This window comes from Leptosomus discolor, chromosome 1 (genome assembly GCF_034619465.1).
Source record: "Leptosomus discolor isolate bLepDis1 chromosome 1, bLepDis1.hap2, whole genome shotgun sequence".
In the NCBI taxonomy this organism is placed as follows: domain Eukaryota; kingdom Metazoa; phylum Chordata; class Aves; order Leptosomiformes; family Leptosomidae; genus Leptosomus; species Leptosomus discolor.
The window spans coordinates 84,683,226-84,697,091 of record NC_141391.1 but is presented as its reverse complement, the minus strand read 5'-3'; positions in this window follow the sequence as shown (position 1 = coordinate 84,697,091).

The window sequence follows — 13,866 nt, the reverse complement described above, 5'->3', positions numbered from 1 at the left end:
CTATAGAAGCTGTAATAATTAACATAGTAAGAATCATTGTCTTTATCTGTTTTACAAAATCTTATAGTAATACACAGTTAAAAAGCATGTGTTTAATACTGCTTAAACAAAGGAGGTTATTTAGCTTATTCACTCAGTAAAAACAATCATAGTACACGAAATTAAGCTACAGCTATATTGTAGTTCTAAACAAGGCATCTCTGTTACTTTATCATCTGAGGATCTCTCTTTTTAAAGCCACGCAACCTTTCTGGCAAAGAGCACAGTCTGCTTTATGCACAAATGTATTACATCTGCAGCATAACATCGAAGTCATTACAGCAGCAAAGAGAATGACAACAACAACAAAAAAACCCCATTCTATTTGCAGACCAGAAAAACATACCTAGTGTGTTCCCTGAACTGGAAATTTCCCATTTCTTTCTTTCAACAGAAACAAATGCATGCTTATGGAACAGTGACACATAGAAAACATCAAAAAGTAAAAATGTTCTTGCACTGCATATATATACATATATGCTTCTATCTATTATTTTTCTTAGCCTTGATAATCATATGGTAGAAAATGCCAAGAAGAAGGATGAGATCCATCATATTTCTACAAGTTTAGTGTGGTTTCAAGTTATTACCCAAATGTGAAGAATGTAGGTCACGTCCTTTGCCCTGTATGTTCTGGAGCTCCAAAGGGAAGTGTTGTGCTAAGCGACTCGCTTCGTTATGTCCCTGTTCACTACAGAGAGCCCAGCAGAAAGAAAAAATTTGCATGATGCTCGTCACACCCACTTGGTCTGGCCACTGAATCCTACCTGAACCCAGAAAGTAGCAAATACCTAGTAGGAACAGTCTGAAGAGGAAAAGGGGGGCTTTACTAGCCTTTACTCCACCATGGGTATCTGGCTACCCTCCCTGTGGACAGAATGCCCACTTACACCTTCCACCAACTCCCTTTTGGACAGACCAGTATATGTTAGTGCCACTGGTGAGTCATGTGACGCCTAAAGGAGATATGAGCTTGGGTAGATAAAGGAAGAGTTGGGGATGAAATCTTTCTATTGAGATATCTGTTCTGTTAAGGGGGAAAGGATGATTATCCACCCCACTTTAGGAAATTTTTCAGGCATTACAGGGTAGGTACTTGCCCTGACTGACTGCAGGAGTAACTAGTTCAACATAGCTTAGAGAAGCTGTCTTTGCAATTAAAATATTAGGTTTGACAGAAAATGTAAGCAAGTTGTCATTCCCACAGTGGAGCAGTAAGAACTCCTGCTTTTTGTTACAGCATGTGGTTTTGTTTCTTTACACTGGGAAACATCCAACCTTTAGCTCCAACCCACTGAAATTCATGGAGCTTACAGGGGTGCTGGAGGCCAGAAAAAAGGATGGGTGAGACGAAATTTCAGCTACTTTATTTTAAAGCACTATTTGCAGGCCCTTTTTCTGGGGTTCTCACTATGTGATCTTTACAAAATTTCTTAACCAGCTGCTGCTTGAATTAATCTGAGTGATTACCTGAACTGCCAGGACTGACAGCATTGCTCATGTGAAACTAGATTTCTAATCCACATCAGCTCTAACACTGTGACCACTGAGAGCCCAGAGAATATCACCTGAAGCCATGTGGAGTGACTGCAGTCTACACTTTGTGTGGCTTAGAAAAAGGGCCAAGTACTTCCATTACTACTTGTAGAAACACTAGCCTCTGGGTTTGACAAAGTTTTGCCATGAGTGCACACCAAGAAACGAGTAGAGACAAAAGGATTTATCACAATATTATTTCATTTAAATACTAGAACCTTATGTTCTATAAACTTCAGCTTGCAACACCTATTTGTTAATAAACAGTATTAAAAAATACAGGAAGATATAGATATATCAAATACAAATTATGAAATAAATAGTAAACTACTATAAAATTTATTAAACATAATTATTAAGCAAAACTAAATATTTATAATAGTTCAAATTTTGTTTTCTTGATATGAGAAAAAACAAAAACTCTCTTTTCTAAAGTAAGTAGCTGGAAACAGTATTCTGTTAAATTTAGGAACTCGATGTCTCTGGATATGTCCTTGCATAATAAATGACATAATGAATCACCTTGTGATCTAATAGCATGCCTTCTGCCTTGTTGTCTACAGACCTGTGGCAAGCACATGACCTAGTTCTAAGGGTGCAATAGAAGGTTAAAGATATAGGTTAAAAGAAACACTTATAAGACTCAAAAAAGCCTATAAAATTATTACATCCCTTGGTTTCTCCGAAAAAAAATACTGTGTATTCATGCTTTCAGGGAGCAGTTGCCTACATTGCAGCATATATAAGCCACGTCAGTACTGGAGTGCTCTGGCTCAGGTTTAAAAAAATGTTTTCCAGATTTTTACTTCTCATTACAATTTGAGATAGAAAACAATATCAAACTCTAAAAAAAGTCTTGACAGTGAAACTACTTCCTGTCCAGATCCACTGCACAATGCTCTTCTTTTTCGCTTGTGAAAAAGAAATTACCACAGCTGAAATCATGCCAAATGAAATGTTCAACTTTTTTGTGTTTTTCTTTTTTTTTAAGTGAGGTTACAGTTCCAGGAATAAAATGAGTTTGTGTTGCACTGCCTTTTCACTGCCCAGGCTGCCCTTCCTCTGGGAGCAGACTCTTTTGTGCTGAGTCAGAACGTGCCTGCACTAACCGCTCAGTTGTGCTGAAGGGATGATCCTTCAGTGCAGAAAGTGCAGAGTGGCCTGTGCTGTGTACAAATTTCTGCCAGCCTAGAGAATTGCAAGGTATGGTATCCTCCCTCTTTGCTGGATGGAGCTCAATTCCTTGAAGTGTGAAATCTAATATCTCCCTGGAAGAAAATAAAAAGCCATATGGAATTAGCCATAAACTTTTGTTCCGTATGATTTGAGGAGACATGAAGGATCTAGGGATCTTTGATTATTTTTCCACGCTTGAAATTGGTGCCTTGTGCTCCGAACAGTTGTGCTCATACTGAGGAGATTTGCATTTTCTTTATTTTGCATAACACAGAGACAAATACGAAAGGTTTGTTCCCTCGACACATCTTTAAAGTCTTAGAAACCACCCTGTCTTTCAGAAAGAGGGCTGTTGTGAGACAATTTCTCAGAATCATACTCAGCAAGGAACAAGCAAAATGGGCCAGGACATCCTGGAGGCTAGAGGTACTTTCTCCAGCATTAGCTGCTTCTTCTGTTTCCTTCTCTGGTAAAGTGGTTTGGATGTGGTGGTCACTGATAAGTATTTTCTAATGGTAGGCTGTAATGCAGCACACAAGCTGCAGGGTACTCTGGCTCCTTCCCTTTTGGTAACCTTTATCTTCAGAAGAGTGAGCAGCTGGAAAACTAAGAGGGAAAAGAACAGCAGTTGTGACAGACTTGGAGAAGAACCTGACTAAGCTACGGTGGCTGGGGAAACAGCCACATTGGAAGCATGTCTCCCATCTCAGAAATGCTGGCAAGGTGGAGCTCCTGACTCCCAACCAAGTAGAAAAATATCCTTCACCCAGACAAATTAAGCAAACTTGTTGGGAAGTGCCTGCCACTATGGCTTGGTCAGTATTCTCAATAACACAACCCAGCAGATGTAGGCTAGGAGTGGTGGGGTGTCCTGGTTTTGGCTGGGATAGAGTTAATTTTCTTCCTAGTTGCTGATATATTGCTCTGTTTTGGATTTAGTATGAGAAAAATGTTGACAACACACTGACGTTTCAGTTGTTGCTAAGTAGCACTTACCTGAATTCAAGGATTTTTCAGTTTCCTGTGCTCTGCCAGCGAGCAGGTACACCAGAACCTGGGAGGGGGCCTGGCCAGGACAACTGACCCAAACTAGCCAAAAGGATATTCCATACCATAGGATGTCATGCTCAGTGTATAAACTGGGAGGGGTTGGCCAAGAGGGGTGAATGAGTGCTTGGGCATCAGTCAGCGGGTGGTGAGCAATTGCATTGTGCATCACTTGTCTTTTCCTGGGTTTTATTTCTCTATCTTTTTATTATATTCCTTTTCATTAAAATCATTGTCATTATTATATTATTATTGTTATTATTACATTATATTTTATTTAAGTTATTAAACTGTTCTTATCTCAACCCATGTGTTTTACTTTTTTTCCAGTTCTTCTCCCCATCCCACTGGGAGTGGGGAGGAGTGGCTGGCTGGCTGTGTGGTGCTTAGTTGCTGACTGGGGTTAAACCATGACATGGGGGTGGATGTAGAGGGACCAGGACAGGATGATGGGGTGGGGTGGGTGGGCTGGGAGAGAGCAGAGATAGTGACAGTTCTGGTGGGGAAGGCAGGACAGCAGGCAATGGGGTAAGGCTGGGGAGATAGGCCAGAAGAAGAGGTAGATAGAGGAGTAGCTGCCTGCAGCAGGCGTGGGCTCTGTAGGGGCAAAGGCAGGGCCTTGTGCAGAGGCTTGGGCAGCTGGTAGGGAAAGTAACATGGTCCTGGGCAGCGAGTGAGGCTGTTGGCAGGGTTCTGTGGAGCTGTTGAGGTAGAAAGTAGGATGTAGCTAGCTGGGATGGAAGCTAGGGTCTGGGGCATCTGGTGTGGTGGAAGACAGGGGCTTGGCGGGGGTGTGAGCAGAGTCATGGTAGGGTGTCAAGGTGAGGGTGGCACAGCAGCTGGTTGGGGACAGCAGGCAGGGGTCTTGTCAGCTGGTGGAGGTGGTGGGGCAGCAGGTATGGGCTGCGGCAGGGAAGAAGGGGCTTTTTATGTCCATGCATAAGGGTGTGGGCAGTTGGTGGGGCAAGTAACAGGGTCATAGGCTAGGCAACTAGCACAGCAGAAAATGGGGTCGAGGAGTCAGGAGAGGTGCCAGGCAAAGGCCTCAGGGTGTTGGGCACATGTCAGTCAGGTAAGCTGTTGCAGAACTACATTGCTCCCATTCTGGACCATCTTTGAGGAAAGACTCCATCATCTCCTGCCACCCCTGTCCCAGGGGCATGCCTATCGGTGTGAGGACACTGCAGCAGGATTTGTTGGCATTCAGTGTACAAAAGCTGGCCAAATGCCACTTTGTTTCATAGAAATACTAGATATTTTACAGGTGTTCTCTCCTGCAGGTTCAGAGAGAGCTTTTTGCTTCGTTTCAGGTGAACTTTTTCAGCTCAGTAAGCTGTCCATTTGGAGCTCTGAAACAACCCAGATTTTGGAAATAAAGTAGATGTAGAGGTTGAGACTACTGATTCTAAAACTTCCAAGTGTGGGTAGACATGCAAAACCAATAATCTCTAGTTACTTACAAATCATATTAACCTTGCAAGTGAACCATACAATTTTAAAGTTTGAATGTTTTGATAAACTGACCTTTTTCCAATCTACCACACTTGAAATACATTTCAGTTAATTAAACCGGTTGCAAAGCACTGCCTTGATGTTTACAATTTATGACTAAGGTGACTCTAACACAAACAATGAATAAAAAGCTATCAGAAATTAGACAGGCAATTTATTTTAATATGATAAAAATGTAAACATAAAAAATTAGAACACATTTCCATTAAACCACTGTGTTTAAATATACATATTTATGATGCATCCTCTGGGTATTCATTTTAGCAAGTCATATTTAGGCTAAGGGATGGAACTGTTTCCTGATCCTGGTGTAATGGAAACCAGTGAAAGAGACAACTCAAGTACACATGGATAATAGTCCTAATAGTCTTAAGTTTTCTGTCTTCTAATTTTAAAATATAATTGAAAACGGTAGTTTAAATTATCCTGCATTTTAGCCCTTACTTTTTGGTGAAAATGATCTGTTTTGTATTGTGTATTTTTCCTCACATTACAAGACATGTCAAATCTTTGCAATATTATACTTAGTTTTGTATGTTAAGTGGCAGTCTAATTCCACTCCATACATACAGCAAACTTATCTTTCGCCCCCAGAAGGTCTCCTGTTCCTTCAATCTTTTTTCTATGCAAATAAAATTACTGAGGGTCAGAACTTTTTGTATGGAGGGTATGAACACAAAGCTACTTTTTTGGAGCATGCCACAATAAGTCACTGTTTATAAAGGGGATATTAGAGGGGTCTAGCCTCAAGTTCCTTAAAATACTATCACAGAAGTGTGTTTAAACATGCACTTCATTTACTTTAATTTAGGACTAGTCTATAATGCACCAGCTGACTTCTATTTGAAATGGGATGTTATTCTGCAGGGTGACAAACTGCATTCCTACTTGTTCATGTTGTGATGCAGTTGCCCATAGATGAACCTGTGCTTTGAGTAGGAGGTGGAATTTGATGACACCCTGAAGGTCTCTTTCAAACTGCACTATTCTGTGTCTGCTTTTGATTGCTGCTAACGTTACACGAACAGTACATCTTGCAGGAATGGGTGAAAACCTACTGTCTTGTTTGAAGGTCTCATCAGCCTTGCACTTGGTGGCACAAAGCTACAATTGAGGGACAGAGCTGCCTTACAGACTTTAGTAAGCAGGGCCATGTCCCTTAAAGGGAGCAGACTAGTAACCTCATATTGTATGGGTGCTACTCTACTGTTTTTGTGACCTGAGTTTGCTCTGAAAGCAGTATGGACTTTATATATGTAAAATGCACAGACTATTATCCTGATAATGTGTCCTTAGATTGCTGAGGCTTTGCAGTATTTCTTAAACAGTGATGACTTACCTAGACAAGTAAAGGTAACAGTATAAATTATATAGATTTGTAATATATGTATCAGGTATGAAATAATAGCTTCATATTACTGCCAAGCAATCAAAGTATCAGTCAGGCATCAAATGACCATGAGATAAAAAACCAAAAATAACTTTTAAGGCTTCACCTTCAGGTCATTTAAAATTTTTTTACATAAACTTGGAAGGTAGTCTTATTGTCAATGAGAACTGATTATTTTCACGTACATGCCCGATTTCAATAGCCAAAGATTTAAGCAAACCACGAAGTGCCTTAGCATTGTTCTATGCAGGTTTTAAGTAAGGTGTTCATGACAGACCTGTGTATGCCTGTAGCCACCAGCATTGTTTCTGTGCCAAAAAGCAAGGCTGGAATGGCACACCACCAGTGGCAGTTGACTGGGGACTGTCTGTACAAATGAGAGATAAATATATAAAAAAAGGTCTGTGGGACCTGCAAGGGTGTATTTGAGAGTGTCAAAAGAGCTTGCTGATGTCATTGCAAAGCCACTCTATCATTTTTGAAAGGTCATAGAAACCAGAGGAAGGTCCTGGAGGAGGACAAGTATTATTCCCTTCTGTGAAAAGAAAGAACAAGAAAATGGCAGACTGGTGAGCACACCCTGGGAACAGTATGTAACATGTCCTCATGGAAGCTGTTTGCTTACATGCAGAGGGCAAGAAGGTGGTCAGGACAAGCCAAGTCAGATTTACCAAGAGTAAACATTGTGTAACAAACCTTATTGCCTCCTGAGGTGTACCAATGTGCTTGGTGGGTGCAGGGAGAGCTGTGGGTGTCAAGCCTTGATATTTCACAAGGTGTTTAACACAGCCTACCCCAACAGCCTTGTTGACAAACTGGTAAGACATGGACTAGGCAGTCGGGCCACAAATTTAGTAGGAAACTGCCTAAATAGAGCCCAAAGGGTGACGGTTAGTGGCTCAAAGTTGAACTAAGTGAGCCATTCACATGTGGAATTCATGGGAGTTGATGCAGTGTCTGACAGCATTCGTGTTGTACGTATGCATGTGACAGTCCAGGTGATGAGACCACATGTGCTCTCACCAAGCTTGTGGAATACACCAAACCAGGAGGAGAGGTAGGTACACATGAAAGGAGAACCACAGCACAGAGACATCATCAGACCTCAGGGCTGTCAAGAACTGTAGAGAGCTGTGTGTGGGTTGGAACAAGCCCAAGCAGCCCTAAAGCCTTAGAGTTGGCTGGTAGTGATGCAGCTCTGTGGCCAGGGCCCTGGAGTGCCTGGTGGGCAGCAGTGAACATGAGTCAGCAGTGGGCCCTGGAAGAAAGACAGCCTACAGCATGCTGGATTGCATCAGCAAGAGTATAGCCAGCAGATCAAGGTATGTGATTTTGCTGCTCTATGAAGCACTTGTTAGGCTGCACCTAGTATAACGTAGCCAGTTGTTTCCACATTTATTAGAAAGACATTGAATAATTGGGAGGGGGGCACCAGGATGGTTAGTATGTTGAAGAACTTGAGGTACAGAAATGGATTGAAGGAGTTGTTTTTTCTGGGAGAGGAGAAGAGAGGAGAAGAGATAAATTAATCAAATATTAAACACAAAATATTAAAAGGCATTTCTAGACAAGACAGAGACACTCTTCGCAAAGATGCACAATGACAGTGTAAAAGGCAATAGACAAGTTGCTTCAGGAAATTCTGTCTGAATATAAGGAAAAAACACTGTGAGAAGAGTCAATATTGAAATGTTACCCAGAGTCATGGTGGAATCTCCTTTGCTGGAAATAGTCGAGACTCATCCTGACATATGCAGGGCCACACTTTCTCACAGGAATTTGGGCAGAAGGCTCTCTGGAGGTCCCTCCCAGCCCGGGGAGCACCCTGTGTTTTTGAGCTCTCACGGGTCTGTCTTTCTCGGGAGAGCCAGCAGATGGCACGGCTCAACAGCAGTAAAAATCCACAAGCGGCAGTAAGGTGTGTTTCATGCTGGAATAAATACTAAAAAACCCATGCTGAATTAGGAAAAGGGCTCAGTAAGAACCACTTCTACTTCAGAGAGGGGCATTCAGCATAGTTTAAAAGAATTTTGGTTTGTGGTCAATTTTGTATTAAGGGTGTGTTGCGTGTCTGTGTGCCCAAGCCAGGTAACACTACGCTATTCTGGTAGGCCTTCCTGGTGTAGGGTTAGTCCCATAGATTCATGGTGATCTTCCCTGGCTCTCCCTTCCTGACATGAAGGCCATTTGACCTGTTAAGGAGCACCTTATAGGTGCCTTATAGGTAGGCAGTCTCATGACCTCATGTACACATATGAGCTTGTTGAGTGAATGAAAGACACGGCCCCTCCAACACAGCAGAGACATTACGAGTTGGTCTTCAGAAAGGTGCACCACCAGTCATCAACAGGACGAGAATATGGGACTGTAAGGAGAGAAGGCCTCTAGGACCTTTCTGCTTACTAGTTTAGTCTGTATCTCATTGCTGGTGAGTGTCTGAGGAGTCCTTGGGAAAGCCAGAGGCAGTGAGCAGGCTACACTTTGTATGTGATAGTCTTCATGTGAACAGAAATGGTTGTCAGAGATGATTAGACTGTCTAATTTTATTGTTGATTTATTATGCTGTTGGTGTACACTAATACAAGCCATGAATATATTGAAACAAGTGTAACAAGATAAACTATTTCTGTTGATGCAAAAGACTTCTGGGTAAGTAATATTTGCCTTGGTAAATAGATAGGGATGAGAAAGTGAGTAATTACAATGTGTTCAGGTGCATCCAGCACAAGTGACTGTTGCAGCTGGAAGGTTTTCACTAGCTCTTGTCAGCTTGTATGTATGCATCACCTTAGTCTCAGGGAGGAGCTCATGGAAATGAGCAGACTTGTAATATGAATGAGTTTTATAAGCCGATGTCTACTTGCACCTGAAGGCTTTGTGATTTCTGTCAGTTTAGAAATTTCAGCTGAGTTCTTGGAGTAAAAGCTTGTTTATCTTCTTAGTATTGGACTTTATAGTATTGAAACGCTGCTGCTCCTAATTACAGGACAAAGACATAGGTGCAAACTGAACAGTTTGAATGTGCTTAGTATGATAAAGCAGAAATATATTTTTACGAATATTTGAATGGGACAAACTGAGCTGTCAGAAGTGGCATTTGACTGATTAAAGGTGGTAGTGGGGTAAATTTGACGAAACTTGTTTAAAATAAATTCAGAAACAATATTCAAAGGACTTAGTGCTAGTCCTGGAAGCCCACCCTTGTAACACAGTGGTCAGAGTATTTGTTCTGAAGAGTGGGAGGAAAAAGAACACCTTTCCTTAAATCATTTCTTCGCCAGGTTTAGGAGAGGAATTTGAAACATTGTCCTTTACTTCCTGTAAAGTTTGTTTTGCCACAGGCTGCAGGGGATTCAGGGTGATTTCTTCTGGTCTTTGAAACTGCTCCTCTGAAATTCATACTGGATTAAGATCTGAAAGCAAAACCTCTCCAAAGAATTAATTAATCACCATCACAGTGTCAGTCTCTTTCTCTGTGGCCAGTAGTTGTCTGGGTACTGGAACTGGTGAAAATGGGTGAATACAACGCGTCTCCACCTTTGTTTAGAGTAGAAGACAAAACTTTATTTGAAACTTTTACTCATAGTGAAGCAGAGAAGAGTGAACAGCACTCTTCTGCAAAGATGCCAATACTGTGCTATGGAGGACGTTAGAGGGATCTGGGAGCTGTTTCTCTGTCCTCATGACTTTAGCCTTGTGTATTACAAAAAATGCCCACAATGATTAGCTTAAAATGATTGTTTGGGGTGGTTTTTTTGATGTTATTTTTGCCAAAATCACTATTTTTCAAAATTTTGCATTAAGAGAAATGAATGTTTGTTTTGATTTAGCCACAAACCCAGGCATCTCAAGTCTTGGAAACACTGTAACTGCATTAATGTGCTGCTTCCGAGCAAGGCTAATTAGCCCACAAACAGGGTGGTTCTGATATAATTACATTGCTGCTTGTTCTGGCGCTCATTTATTACACGATAGTTTGAAGATCGCTGTGCCACGCCCCACTGCACAGTGTAAGGGTGCCCTCAGTCGTCTTAGTGTCTTTCTTATGTCTCACTCATGCTTCCACTTTGAAAAAAAATTACTGTCCCCGTTCTTCTTAATGTTTAGCGCTTACTGAATCTGACAGACAAGGTGGGGCTTCAAAATTGAGTCAGTTAAATGAGCTGGTGGAAATTTACAGCAGCAGAGGTTTTTTAGGGGCCAGAAATGAAGGCCAAATGAAGAAGGACAGAACATTTCAGTCTAGCTTCATCAGGCGGGTAGAGTCTGTTGGGTGACTTACAACCATGTGCTGAAGTAGGGAGCTCTTTGCCCTGCGAGTGTTGGAATTTTGGGAGGTTTGTTTGTCATCAGTCTGATATGTCAGAGTTCTGACACCAGGATCCAGCCATAGCAAAGGGTCATGCAGAGTAACACATAGTTATTTTCAATCTAAATTCCCTTCACCGTAAAAATAATGCCATTGAATAAGTCCCAGAAGGAGGACAGAAAGGGGGGCGAAGGGGAAATAGGATACACCCTCAGAAATGTGATGCAACGCACAGGAAATACCCTCATTGTGGATACACATGCCCTTCCTGTGGTATGTGTCCATCCTTTCACCCTCGTCTAAGGACAGCAGTGCATGTGCACAGCAGCAGCACTTTCTCGAGGAAGAAAAACACTTGATCTGTCCTTTCATTTACCTGTGGTTTTTCATCTTTAAAATATGTGAAACGACAAAGTAATTGAAAGGGCTTGGATGTACTCTCTGTTTACTGAATTGAACCTTTGCATCTGAGTTTAGTGCGGTCAGGATGCTGGTGTCATCTGTATAAACGAGGGAATGTTGACTTCTAAGTAAAAATGCCCAAAGAGTTCAGAGTTGGGCTTGGGGTTCCTCAGTACTCAGTGGTGCATAACCATAGAGGTAGGCAAACAGAGCTCTTACTCCAAAAAACACAAGTAAAGAAGACCATTATTGCTTTATTATTGCTCTGGAAAATGCACTGTCTTGTTCCTGAAGTGATACTGCTGGTTTTGCTCTATTCCTTTATGAAACACCATTTGAAGAGTTTAAAAGTTTACATTTAACTTTATGACGTTCACATTTTTTTAGACTTTCTGTGCATGTTAACAATCAAATTTTATCATTCTCTTTCTGGACTATGTCAATGTCCTTTCTCTAAAAGGCTGCCAAACATTTCACAGAGGTTTATAAATGTTTTAAAATAACTAAATTTATTTCTGCCTTCTTGATTATTTGTAGCCATTTGTTGGCGTTGATGGGTTCGTGAATCTTCCTCACACCCATGCCCTCACTATGTGTTTGTGTAATATATGGGGTTCAACTTTCATGACATGTGCAGCAAATTTAGGAAGAAATTCTGCAGTTAGGCTCAAAATCTAAATGAGGTTCATTAGCTACAAACTCATATAAAGCTGAGACAAGAAAATGTTCTGCAACTCACACAAATGAAAAATACTTAGTGCTGCACATTGTTGTTGATTTGGTTTGAAAGAAAGTGCAACATCCCACTAGCTGCTTATTTCAACTTGAATTGTTTGTGAGTTGAGACTAAGTTGCATAATGGCTTTGTAAAACCAACATGTTTGCATTTGTAAACTCATCCTCTGAAAGGACTCTTGGCATATTCTGTGTTGCAGATGTTCCAACCAAAATGCTGAAATACATGGAGTTTGTGCTTAAGATAATAACAACCTTTATGACCTATTCTGAGTCAAATTTGAGCCTTGATGACTCAGAGTAGTGAAACTGTGAGCAGATATACTGAGCAAGGGGCCAATCACTAATGTATCAGACCATGCATTCTTCGTACCAGATAGAACCTTTGTTATTCAGATATGTCTGCTTTATGTGAAGGGCTGCAGTAAGGCTAAATGTTAAATCTCAAGATACAGAACAAGAAAAAACTCTAGAAAGGGTTGCTTGGGTTTATTTTTAACTAGCAGCAACTATAGTGGACTTTTGTGATCTCTTGTCATCATAAGAATAACTTATTGTTGAGTGTTCAAATTGCAATTCTTACAGACAAAAATACTAGCTGTCTGATACCTCTGTATCTGAAGTTTACAGATTTCCCTTAAAAGGAAATTTTTCACCTTGGAGATGAAAACAAGAATCTATGGAGAGAAAAGCCTTTGTTATTGACTGTTCTAAACACTTCTTGATGCATATGCCTCCTGAGAACATGCATAGCATCAGTGGAGGGAGGGAATAGCCTTGGTTGTAGCTACTAAGGACTTTGACAATACTTCCTAGAATCTCAAAGGTTTCATATTTTTCAGGAAACAGTGATTTCAAACGGTGATTTTCTTAGTGTATCAGGCTTCCAATTTAAGCCAGGGGCCGAAAGCAAGGCCAGAAGCTGGCTTCCCACTCTTCTCCCATACCTATCCCATCTATAAAGATCTGAATTCTGTTTAAATTTGTCTTTGTAAAAGCGCTGGTTCTGGAAGTAACATCTGTCTGAGATGTTGGCAGTATGTAAGCAAAATTTACTTGAATTTAAAATCCAGATCAAGGCATTGAATTTCAGCTGGCTAGGAATGCTGAACTTGTTCTCAGCCTCCTGTCTCCTGAATCAATGTTATGCCCAAACATTTTGCAGGTTTATGTAGCAGAGAAGTAGCTCTGTTTGGGAGAACTGCATCCAGATGTACAGAGGCTGATATGCCTCCAGAGCACATGGCTATGCAATACTAGCTAAAGTCTTACATACTGGAGTAGCTCACTGCTATTCACGGACAGTGGGCATACTGCTAGGAAGACAATGCTTACCTCTTTCTGTTTAGCCTCCAGTTACCAAGTAACTGGCTTCTGATTACCTACAGGAAACTCAGAACTTGGGAAAACAGAAACAAGCCTGGCCAAAATAATAGGATGAAGTTCATGAACATTCTGAAGAAAAACACCGTTTCTAATAGCAAGCCTTTTCCTGCATGAGTCTTGTTTTCAAAAAGGAAGCTGAGGTAAAGGAGAAAATGATCTATACAAGGTCGCTCAGATTGCATTCTCCTTGGCCAAGGCTGTTGGTCAGTGGCTCACCTTCTGCTGAACTGATTTGACTCACTATAACAGCAGAAGTTTCTTCAGTTTTGCCAGGCTGTTTCTGTGCATTGCGCAAGTTACACTGGCTCATGGAGAACTCTGATGAACAACAAAA